This window comes from Dipodomys merriami, unplaced genomic scaffold, assembly GCF_024711535.1.
Source record: "Dipodomys merriami isolate MVZ:Mamm:240054 unplaced genomic scaffold, mDipMer1.0.p SCAF_2081, whole genome shotgun sequence".
Lineage (NCBI taxonomy): Eukaryota > Metazoa > Chordata > Mammalia > Rodentia > Heteromyidae > Dipodomys > Dipodomys merriami.
In genome coordinates, this window is record NW_027203473.1 from 55,151 (window position 1) to 65,603 (window position 10,453).

Below are 10,453 nucleotides of genomic sequence, written 5' to 3' on the forward strand. Positions count from 1 at the left end.
CCATAGTAATCAAAACAGCTTGGTATTGGCATAAGAACAGACCTCAGGACCAATGGAATAGAATTGAAAACCCAGAAATGAACCTACAGACCTATAGCCATCTGATCTTCGATAAGGGAGCTAAAACAATAGAAGGGAAGAAAGACAGCCTCTTCAGTAAATGGTGCTGGCAAAATTGGTTAACTACATGTAGAAAACTAAAGCTAGATCCTTATATATCACCCTGCACCAGAATCAACTCCAAATGGATCAAAGACCTTGAAGTCAAAGCAGATACTCTGAAAACATTACAGGATGGAATAGGAGAAACCCTAGGTCTCCTTGGCTCAGGTCGAAATTTTTTTTTTTTTAAGAAGACAACTTAATGTTTATTAAAATTGAGTATTCACAGTACTACTAAAGGCAGCTTTTAAATTGCTCAATATATACAATGAGGTATATGGAAAATGATGTAGGTACAGAAGGCTCTCTAATTCTGCAAATTCTTTTTGCTCTCTTTGGCAAATATATGTAAGAGATGTGCCTATCTTCAGACTCTGATTTGTTAGCACTATATAAATAATCCCCTTATTACGGTATTTGATGGGAAAGACAGTAGAGATAAACAGATAAAAACAATAATTATTTACATAGCCTTATTTAATGATTATTAATATCCCTAGTGAAAACATAGGACTTCTACCAGTTAAACAGCATTCTAGCAAGAACAAATACATCATCACACAGATACTGTTAAACGAAGATCCTCTTTGTACACCCAAATTCATGAACAGGCCTGGATGGCAGTACATATTGCTCATTTATTATGGATGGATTTCCCATTTTACAAACAAAGCTCTCATTGTGGTTTGAGAATATTTTTTGTATGTATTTTCTGACCCCACAGAAGGCCGAAATTTTTTGAATAGAGACCCGGAAACACAACAAATCAAAGAAAGGTTGGACAAATGGTATTGCATAAAGTTGCAGAGCTTCTGCAGGGCAAATGACATAGCTAGCAAGATCAATAGAAAGCCCACAGATTGGGAGAAGATCTTTACTAGCTATACAACGGACAAGGGTCTCATATCTAAAATATACTTGGAACTCAAAAAATTAAATCCCCCAACAACAAATCCTCAAAGAAACAACTGCTCAATAAATAAGTGGGAGAAAGACTTAAAGAGAAACTTCTCTGAAGAAGAAGGAAGGATGGCCAAAAGACACATGAAGAAATGTTCAACATCCCTAGCCATAAAAGAAATGCAAATTCAAACAACATTCAGATATCACCTCACCCCAGTTAGAACGGCAAAAATCAAGAACTCTAACAACAACAGATGCTGTAGGGGATGTATACAGAAAGGAACCTTACTTCATTGTTGGTGGGAATGTAAACTTGTTCAACCACTTTGGAAAGCAGTATGGAGGTTCCTCAAAAGACTTCACATAGAACTCCCCTATGACCCAGCAATCCCACTTTTGGGCATTTACCCAAATGTTTACAAACAAGACCACACTAAAGCTACCAGCACAACAATATTTATTGCAGCATTATTTACCATAGCTAAGATATGGAACCAACCCAGATGCCCCTCAGTAGATGAATGGATCAAGAAAATGTGGTATATGTACACAATGGAATTCTATGCCTCCATCAGAAAGAATGACATTGCCCCATTTGTTAGGAAATGGAAAAACTTGGAAAAAATTATATTCAGTGAAGTAAGCCAGGCCCAAAGAAGCATAGGTCCCATGGTTTCCCTTATTTGCAATATCTAGTATATGTATGAGTCAAGCGGAAAAGTTCAAAAAAGTTGATGTTAGGCGAAATCAACACCTAGAGAACTAGTGAAATAATTTTTCTTTCTTGCGATTGTTTCTAACATATTTATAAGATGATTTCTTTGTTGCTTTGTATGTCCCTCCCTCTCGTTATAACCCCTCTTTTCACTATATTTTTTGTTGTTATAATTTGGGGTGTGGAAGGGAAAAAAGAAATTGTTTAAATAGGGATACAAGTGGACCCATTGCAACAATGAGATGTACAAGACCTTATGTCGAAAAATGAACTTTACAATATTGGTGGGGGGTTGGGATGGGGGGAAGGGAAATGGGAGGGCAGAGATGGTAAGGGGATACAAAGGAGGAGGTAACAATGCTTGATAAGAAATGTATTCATTACCTTGCTCATGTAATTGTAACCCCTCTGTATGGAATTTTCACAATGAAAAAACATTAATAATAACCAAAAATGAAACAATTACAGGATAAATTATTTTTGAGGCTCTGGCTTCCATTCTCAACATAAATAGAAAATGCAGGAAGTAGCACTGTGTCTCAAGTGGTACAGTTCAACTCTTGAGCTGAATTGCTCAGCGACTATGCCCAGGCCCAGAGTTCAAGTTGCATGACTAAAAAAAAAAAAAATGGAAAGAACCATTTCTTCCTTAGCCACAAACATAAGGGTGCTCTTTAAAGATTTTTGTAATTGAAAAATTCTCATTGTACAAATGAGTTAATGCAATTTCAAAAGGAAAGTCTAGAAAGTCAAGAAAAGCTCAATAATCAAATTCAAAATCTAGTTCTTACTTTTTAATGCAACAGTCTCTCTCATGTCTCTCATGGGTAGCTTCTATTGTAATTTACTTGGGAGTCCCAAGAGAATATAACTCAGTTTCAAATAACTCAAAGAACATCACTCCTGTTATATTACTAAGCTACATTACATCTGAGGCCTAGTGACCACATGAAATCACCAACTTTACTCGGGATGACTTCTGCCCTTGGGCAATAATAACTAGACTCCTTCACTGGTCTGAGACACCAAGATACTTCAAGAGACATAAGCCCCTCCTCTTATCAGACTTGCCAACCCAGAAAAACACCTGTTCTCAATATATGCTTAGCCATGAGTGGCTCACCCCTCTCATCTCTCAGCAATCTTCTCTTTTCCCTCAGAAAGATGAAAAGTAGTTCGAAAGTCTCTTCAACTCTTGTACAAAACATACCTATAGCATGAGATTCTCAGCATTGAGAAGGATGTCGTAACTACACCTGCCTTCATACTGCTGGTTCACCTTCTGAAACTTCTCAACCCTTTCTTCAATGATACTGCTGTCTGCTGTCTGTAGAACTGTTTTCCATCAGTACCAGCTATCCACACAGCTCCTTATAGTCTTCATTCAACAGGATCCATGAACTGAGTGTCTTCAATCTCCTCTTTTAGTTTTCTTTTTGTCGGTTGTGGGGCTGGAACTCTGACCCTGGGTACTGTCCTTCAATTCTTCAGTTCAAGGCTAGCGCTCTACCACTTGAGCCACAGTGCCAGTTTTTGGCTTTTTCTGTTTATGTGTCTGTGAGGAATTGAACCCTCGGACTCATGCATCTGAAGCAAGTACTATACCACTGAGCCACCTTCTGAGCCCCCTTCAATCTCCTCTTTGCTGATAGTCACCTGCATGGAAAAATGCAATTGGATATTTAAAATTGCCAACAAAAAGTGCCCTTCCCTCCAATTAATGGATTGTGAATTCAGTTTTGTTAGCATCTTGAAGGACTTACATCTTTTTCTTCCTCTTAGAAACCTAAGGTTTAGCATGATCAGATATACTTTTGCTGAAGTAACAAATTTAGGTGGCCAACAGATCCTTTACTCATTTCACATCTATTACTAGCAGGTTACATCAAACATAAACAAGAAAGGCTTAATAAATTAAGCACCACATAAAATTCTTCTGCAAATATTCTATCTGTTCCTGTGCCAACATCATGTCCTTCTCTGGAATATGTGGCTCAGGTTGGCCTTCATAGTTGGAAGTTCTTTCAAATGCAGAGTCCTGTGAACCAACGACTTCTCTAGTTCCTACATTTAAACACAAAAAAGAGGGTTTATTTTTTTTAAAACCTTCAATACAAGCTGCTGCTTTTCCCCACACCTAACCTAATCTTTGATTAAACTCAATGGGAGGGGCCCAGCCAAGGAGAGGGATCTTAGAAATGAGAAACAGCCTTAGTCTCCTGAAGACCTACCTAGGTGGTCAGCTTCAACCTGAGTTGCTCTCAAAACAACATTGATTTCTTCAACTCCCCTTATCATTGCCTCAAGTTCGTCTTTCATGTTTCTATAACTCACTGTTATTTAACATATAGCTCAACACTCCAACTTAGTGGATAGTGAAGTTAAATAATTACTTGAAATTTAATTATCTTATATTTATAAGGTTATACAAAGTGAAACCTCATTCTAAACTGAGAAATGCATTCTTGCTAAAGTAGTCATTGCATAATCATTTCTCTTCTACTGGAGTTATTGTTTGGCTTTTTATTTTTATTTTTATTTTTGTTGTCCATGAAGCTTGAACTTTGGGCCTGGCCCCTGTACCTGTGCTTCTTTGAGCTCAAGGCTAGCTCTCTATCACTTGAGCCATAGGGTCACTTCCACTTATTTTTGAGTAGCTTATTGAAGAGTCTCAAGAACCACTATCCTCAATTCTCAAGTTCCTGAGTAGTTAATATTACAGGCATGAGCCAAGCCACTAGCACCTGCCTTGGGCTAACGTTCTAAATGAAATTGTGTAAGAAAAAAATTGTCTGTTAGTAAGGATCAGTAAAAAATTCCCTCTGACTTTGGAAACATTTTTTCTTGGTTTGTGTATTTTTCTTGCTGGTGGCAATCAAATTCAGAATTTCATGCAAACTAGGCATACTATCACTAGCCATACCTGGAGTTATTTTGTGTTCTATTTATTTTAATTTTGGAGGCTGATTCTAGGACTTGAACTCGGGGTCTGGGCACTGTCCCTAAGCATTTTTGCTTAAGGTTACTACTATGCCACTAAAGCTACAGCTGTGTTTCCAACTTTTTGATTGTTAATTGGAGATAAGCCACATAGATTTTTCTCCCTTGGGTCAGCTTTGAACAAAGATTCTTAAACTTCAGCCTCTTGACTGGCTAGGATTATAGACTTGAGCCACTAGCATACACTTATGTCTTTAAAAAATATCCATTAGTAACAATAATAAATGACTTATTATTACTACAGGATCACACCTACAATGCTACCTACTTGAGAGGCTGAGATCTGTAGATCATGGTGTAAATACATCATGGTTAGACAATTCAAAGTTCATTAATTTTTGTATGTGCTGGCCCTAAGGATTGAGGGCTTCAATTCAAAGCTTGAGCACTATTTTTGAGCCATAGTACCACTTCCAGGTTTTTCATAGTAGTTTTTCAAAGTAGTTCATAGGACTACTGGACTTTTCTGCCCAGGCTGGCTTTGAACTGCCATTTGTATCCTCCTGAGTAGGATTTAACCAGAAAAGCCACACTGAAGGTGCATACATGCTCAAATGGTAAATGCTAACCTTGGCTGGAAAAAGTTAAGAGGATTCAAGCCCCAGTATTGGCACATATACACTTATATGAATGCATGTGCATACACACACACACACACACACACACACACACACACACACACACACACACACACACACAAAACAAAAAAACCAGACTCCTATACCAAGTACCCCAGGATGAAAAAAAGGTAAAAATAACAAATTATAAGATGGATGATTATTTTAAGTAGCTTCAATAGTTACTAACATGGCTATATTGTGGCTTAGGTGGTAGAATGCTTTCCTCCCATACACCAGTTCAATTCCCCATGTTGTTCAAACCAAACCAAACGAACATAAACACACCAAGAAGCATATCCTACAAAAGATATATAATACTATGTAACAAACATTAATTATTAAAAATAACTGAAAAACAGCTAAATACAGCTATGTCAAAATCATGCATGGGGGGCTGAGAAGGTGGCTCAGTGGTAGAGCGCTTGTCTTGCATGCTTGAGGCCCTGGGTTCGATTGCCCAGCACCACATAAACAAAAAGAAAAAAGCCAGAAGTAGCTCTGTGGCTCAAGTGGCAGAGCACTAGCCTTGAGCTGAAGAGCTGAGGGACAGTGCCCAGGCCCAGAGTTCAGGCCCCATGACCGGACCCAAAAAAAAATCATTCATGGGAATACTCAATATCTAAAGAATGTATTGTTTTCTATCAAATCAATCTATAAATTGAATGCAATTTTCTGAGAAGTCTTATCAGGACTTTTTATAGTTTCAGGCTGGATAGCTTAGGAAAAATGAGACCTGGAAAATGACATCTAGGAACTCTGATAGAAACAATACATTTAGAAACATACATGCACTATCTTCTTTGCTTCTAACTCAGGGTGCGTTCATCATCTTAAGGATAAGCATCTGTTCTATGGCAAAAATATATGCATTCTTTCCTGTAAGAAATACACTAAAGGGGCTGCGAAGGTGGCTCAGTGTTAGAGTGCTTGCCTTGCATGCATGAGGCCATGGGTTCGATTACTCAACACCACATAAGAAAAAAGAAAAAAGCCAGAAGTGGCGCTGGGGCTCAAGTGGTAGAACACTAGCCTTGAGCTGAAGATCTGAGGGACCGCGGCCAGGCCCAGAGTTCAGGCCCCATGACTGGACCCTCCCCCCGATAAAAAGAAATACACTAAAGACTGAATCACCAAATAACCAAGAACTCAGATGGTGTAACCCCAGAGTGATTAAGAGCAAAGATAAACACCTATATATATGGCTTTATGACAGGACTTGCTTTTATTATATAAATGCCCCTGATGTCAAAGAGCTCTTTGCGTCTACCGTTAAGAGCACTCACACTCTGAGTGTGCCTCTGTCTTTCTGTTTATCTGCTTATCTGTTTGTTTGCTTGCTAACTCAATAAAACATTGCCAAGTTTTCTTACCATGGTGACTACTCTGCAAATTTTTATTCTGTGACCAAGGACCCTAAGTCAAGAGTTCCTACTTATAGAGGGAAACTTCCCCAAACCTCACCTGGACCCAGTGACTGTTGTTCCTCAAAGTTATGAGTTGAGTTGCTGAGTGGTAGAGTGCTTGCCTTAAATGCAAGAGACTCGGTGTTTGGTCCCCACTAACAGAGGAGAGGAAGGATTTCTAAAGATCAAAAGACACAAAGAATATGAAAGAACAATTTTGGGGACACACCATAACTCAAAATGAGGATTTGTTATACTAAAGCCTAGTAATCAAGACAATCTGGTATTACAGCTGAAGAAAAAGTATTACATAGGGTAGAGAACTGAGAACAAGCCTATGTAGAATCCTGAGATTTGACATTAGACTATTCAATAAATAGCTATTTGGAATAGCTAGCTATTTATATGGAATAAGATACAAAATAGACCTTAACTTAAAGCCATAGCAAACAATTCCTAAAAACAAAGGTAGAAAGCAACACTTAAAAGCTTTAAGAATGAAATAAGAGTGCATTTTAAGAATGGAGATTTTCCCCAAGGAAATGAATACAAAGGTAGGAAAATATCAATAAGTTTACATTACAGCAACACCTTGGTTGAGTAAGTAACATCAAAAAAAATATAAACATCCTCTCTTAAGACTGAAGACATTTAAATAGTATGTATTCAACAAAGGAACATTTCAATCAAGAAGATGACAGATAGGATACATGATATTGAATAAAATATCTGAGCATGCAATTCACAAGAAAAGGCATATGTGATGTGGCAAGATTTATGAAAAATATTCTGTCAGGAACAATAAAGAGATACCACACTTGTCAGACTAGGGAAAAGTTAAAAATATACTGGACAATACCAAATGATTGGAGAAGGATTATATAAGAATATATGTGGATATGGATACAAACTTTATCATTATGCAAACTGCATATAGAGGAGTAAAAGTTATCAAACACTACTGACTAAAATTCATGAAGAAAATGTTCATACATAATATGAAGGACATCACATTTAATATGCACTGTCATAAGTATTTGTGATGATTTTTAGTACACTGGAAAATTTTTCAAGGAAGAAAAAAGGGGGTAAGAAGCCTTAATAAGGACCCTCATTTGTGAAATAACTTCAAGTACCCCACTACTTACTAGTTCGTAATGTTTTCTTTTTTGTTTTGCAATTCAGTTCCCACAGGGCAAGGGCAGGAGAGGAACAGCTTCCTTTGAATTGGGGTCATCTGCAAATGGTACCTGCATCTAGGACAACACAAATCATGAAGCTAGAGGTTTGCAAGATTAAGAAAAACAGGCTAATGGCCATGACCTCTTTGTGGAAGGGGAAGCACTGGATGGGGTGAGCAACAGTATCCCCTGCTCAGGACTCATAATCCCAGTATATAGGCTATAGTTGGGAAGGGTGGTGGACATACTCCAAGCTCCAATGTGCCATCTCTTCTGCCCTCTAGAGCCCACCCTTAGTCCAACTGGCACCACATAGGCACAATCATGTGTCCACATTCCATGAATGGGTTCCCATAGAATGGCAGGGTGGGAGCAATCTTTACATGAAAATGGATATATCTCAGATGGCACTGTCTCTGAGGCTGACAAATCATGAATAAAGAGTTCCTTTACATGATCAAGAAGAGGTCCTCACTATGAAGTCACTGTACAAGGTAAACGACTAGTTAGGGAGGTAGCAACATACCCAGATCCAAGTTAATAACCCCAGGCTACAAAGGCATTACAGGGGTATGGACACAGGGCCTGGCCCAATATGCCCACAATCAGGCCTATCTGGCATCATGTATGTGCCCTCTTATGAAAGTGTGTACTGGGGCATAGGCCTATCAGAAGGGACCAGCAAGACAGTTGTCCACATGGTGAAGAGCAAGCTACCAGGCATGACCTCTCTTTAGCAGTAGTAAGCACTATTTAGGAAGGTAGGCAGCACCCCAAGTTCCAGGCGTATAAGCCCGACTCCACAGGCCTGTGAAAGGGATGTTTTATAGTCTCCAACCCCAGCCTTTTTCTCTTGGGTCCAAAAACACCTAGGACCTATCCAATTTAAAAATAGGTTAAGTGCTTTCATGGGAAAATGTGTATACACATGCACAAAATCCCTGACCCATGATTTCATTTTCACAGGACAGAGGAGGGAATGGAATCACTTTGAATTGAAGGCCTCCCAAGGCTACACTGAAATTAACCAGCTAAGGAAAAAGGACAAGCTATGGCTTCCCTTCTTCTGGATGCAATATATTGCACAACAAGGCCACTCTGGCACCACATTTGTGCCCTCCTGTGAATGTGTATACACACATGCACAACACATATCACAACTGGATTCCCACAGTTCCAACCGGGAGTGGAACCACTTACTGAGAAGGACATAGGCACATATAGCTGCACCTGGGCTGACTCATACCAGGAAGCCAGAGGTCCCAAAGTGAAGAAAAACTGGCCGCCTTGTATGGCTTCCCTGTAACCGGATAAGCCCTGGTTAGAAAGTGCAGCACCATGCCAAACTCCAGCCCTGTAATCCCAAGCAGCACAGGCCATACTCTGCAAGGGAGACATGAAAGATCTACTCTCTAAGCCTTTCTTCCCTTGGGCTGGCATCAGCACCCAAGTGGGAAAATCTTGCCACAGGTCCTTGTGTTCCACAAACTGGTGTATACACAAGCACAATGATATACTCACTCAACCCCACACAAATATTCAGTTACCACAAAGGGAGAGTGGTCCTATTTGCATAGAAACTAGGGCATCTGGAATGGCACTGTCACCTGGGCCTTCAGAGAAGGACCTGCAAGATGTTAGTCCAAGAGGGAAAGAACAGGGATTTGGGCATGCTCTCCCTGTAGGAGGAGGAGCACTGGTTGTGGAGGGTGGACGCATGCCCACTTCGAATCCCACAACCCTGGGCTATACAGGACACAGCTAAATAGCAAAACAGGACAACTTGTAGTCAAGGAATCTCCAAGTCTTCTTTCACTTGGGTACTATAATATATAGTACACAACCAGTCAAATCTGACACTATGTACATGCCTTAGTGTGAATGTGTGTACATACATGCACAACTGCTCACCAGTGATTTGGTTCCCACAGTGTGGCAGGAGAGGTCTAACATAAAATGAAATGGGGGGCATGTGGGATGGCATCTGTTGTGGCCTGGCACAGATCAGGAATTTAGATTTCCTTAAGGTAAACAAGAGGCTCTCAATCATGTATTCACTTTAGCAGGTGAAGCACTAGTTAGGGAATATGTTGGAAGCATCCCCTGCTCCAGACCAATAATCCTAGGATACACAGGCATATGCTGGGTAGGTATGTGGGGCCACTGGAGCACCGTGTATGTACATTACTTCAAATGTCTGCAAACCCTCTCACACTTGACTCTTTTGGCATAGAGGATGAGTAGGATGAACTTACTTCAAATCACATGTATCCAGGATGGCACCCCCAACTGGGCCCACAGGACCACGAAGAGATCATGAAGCTGAAGTTGAAGGAGCCCTTGGGTATGACTGCCCTGTTAAGAGGTGAAACACTGGTTGAGAAGGGTATCAGCATCTGCAGCTCCAAGCCCATAACCTCAGCCTACACAAGTCATAGCCTGGGAGGCATGAAAAACCATGCCTCGAAT

At 39.9% G+C, this 10,453-nt stretch overlaps 2 long non-coding RNA genes across 3 annotated transcripts in view; both read right to left on the reverse strand.

Moving 5' to 3' along the window:
* The window catches only part of LOC138833462 (uncharacterized), a 30,977-nt gene extending 27,757 nt beyond the window's left edge, over nucleotides 1-3,220 (reverse strand). Inside the window, exon 1 of the long non-coding RNA XR_011373927.1 lies at nucleotides 2,991-3,220. This is a non-coding gene — a long non-coding RNA (uncharacterized lncRNA). The remainder of the gene's footprint in view (nucleotides 1-2,990) is intronic.
* Nucleotides 3,221-3,358: 138 nt separating this feature from the next.
* LOC138833461 (uncharacterized) lies at nucleotides 3,359-8,476 on the reverse strand. Of its 2 annotated transcripts, none has more exons than XR_011373925.1 (3): nucleotides 7,952-8,476; nucleotides 3,544-3,844; nucleotides 3,359-3,436 (listed from the first exon to the last, which is right to left on the reverse strand). It is a non-coding gene; the product is annotated as an uncharacterized lncRNA (long non-coding RNA). The 2 variants fall into 2 exon arrangements; XR_011373926.1 differs by lacking the exon at nucleotides 7,952-8,476 and adding an exon at nucleotides 6,862-6,895.
* Between the last annotated feature and the right edge of the window lie 1,977 nt (nucleotides 8,477-10,453).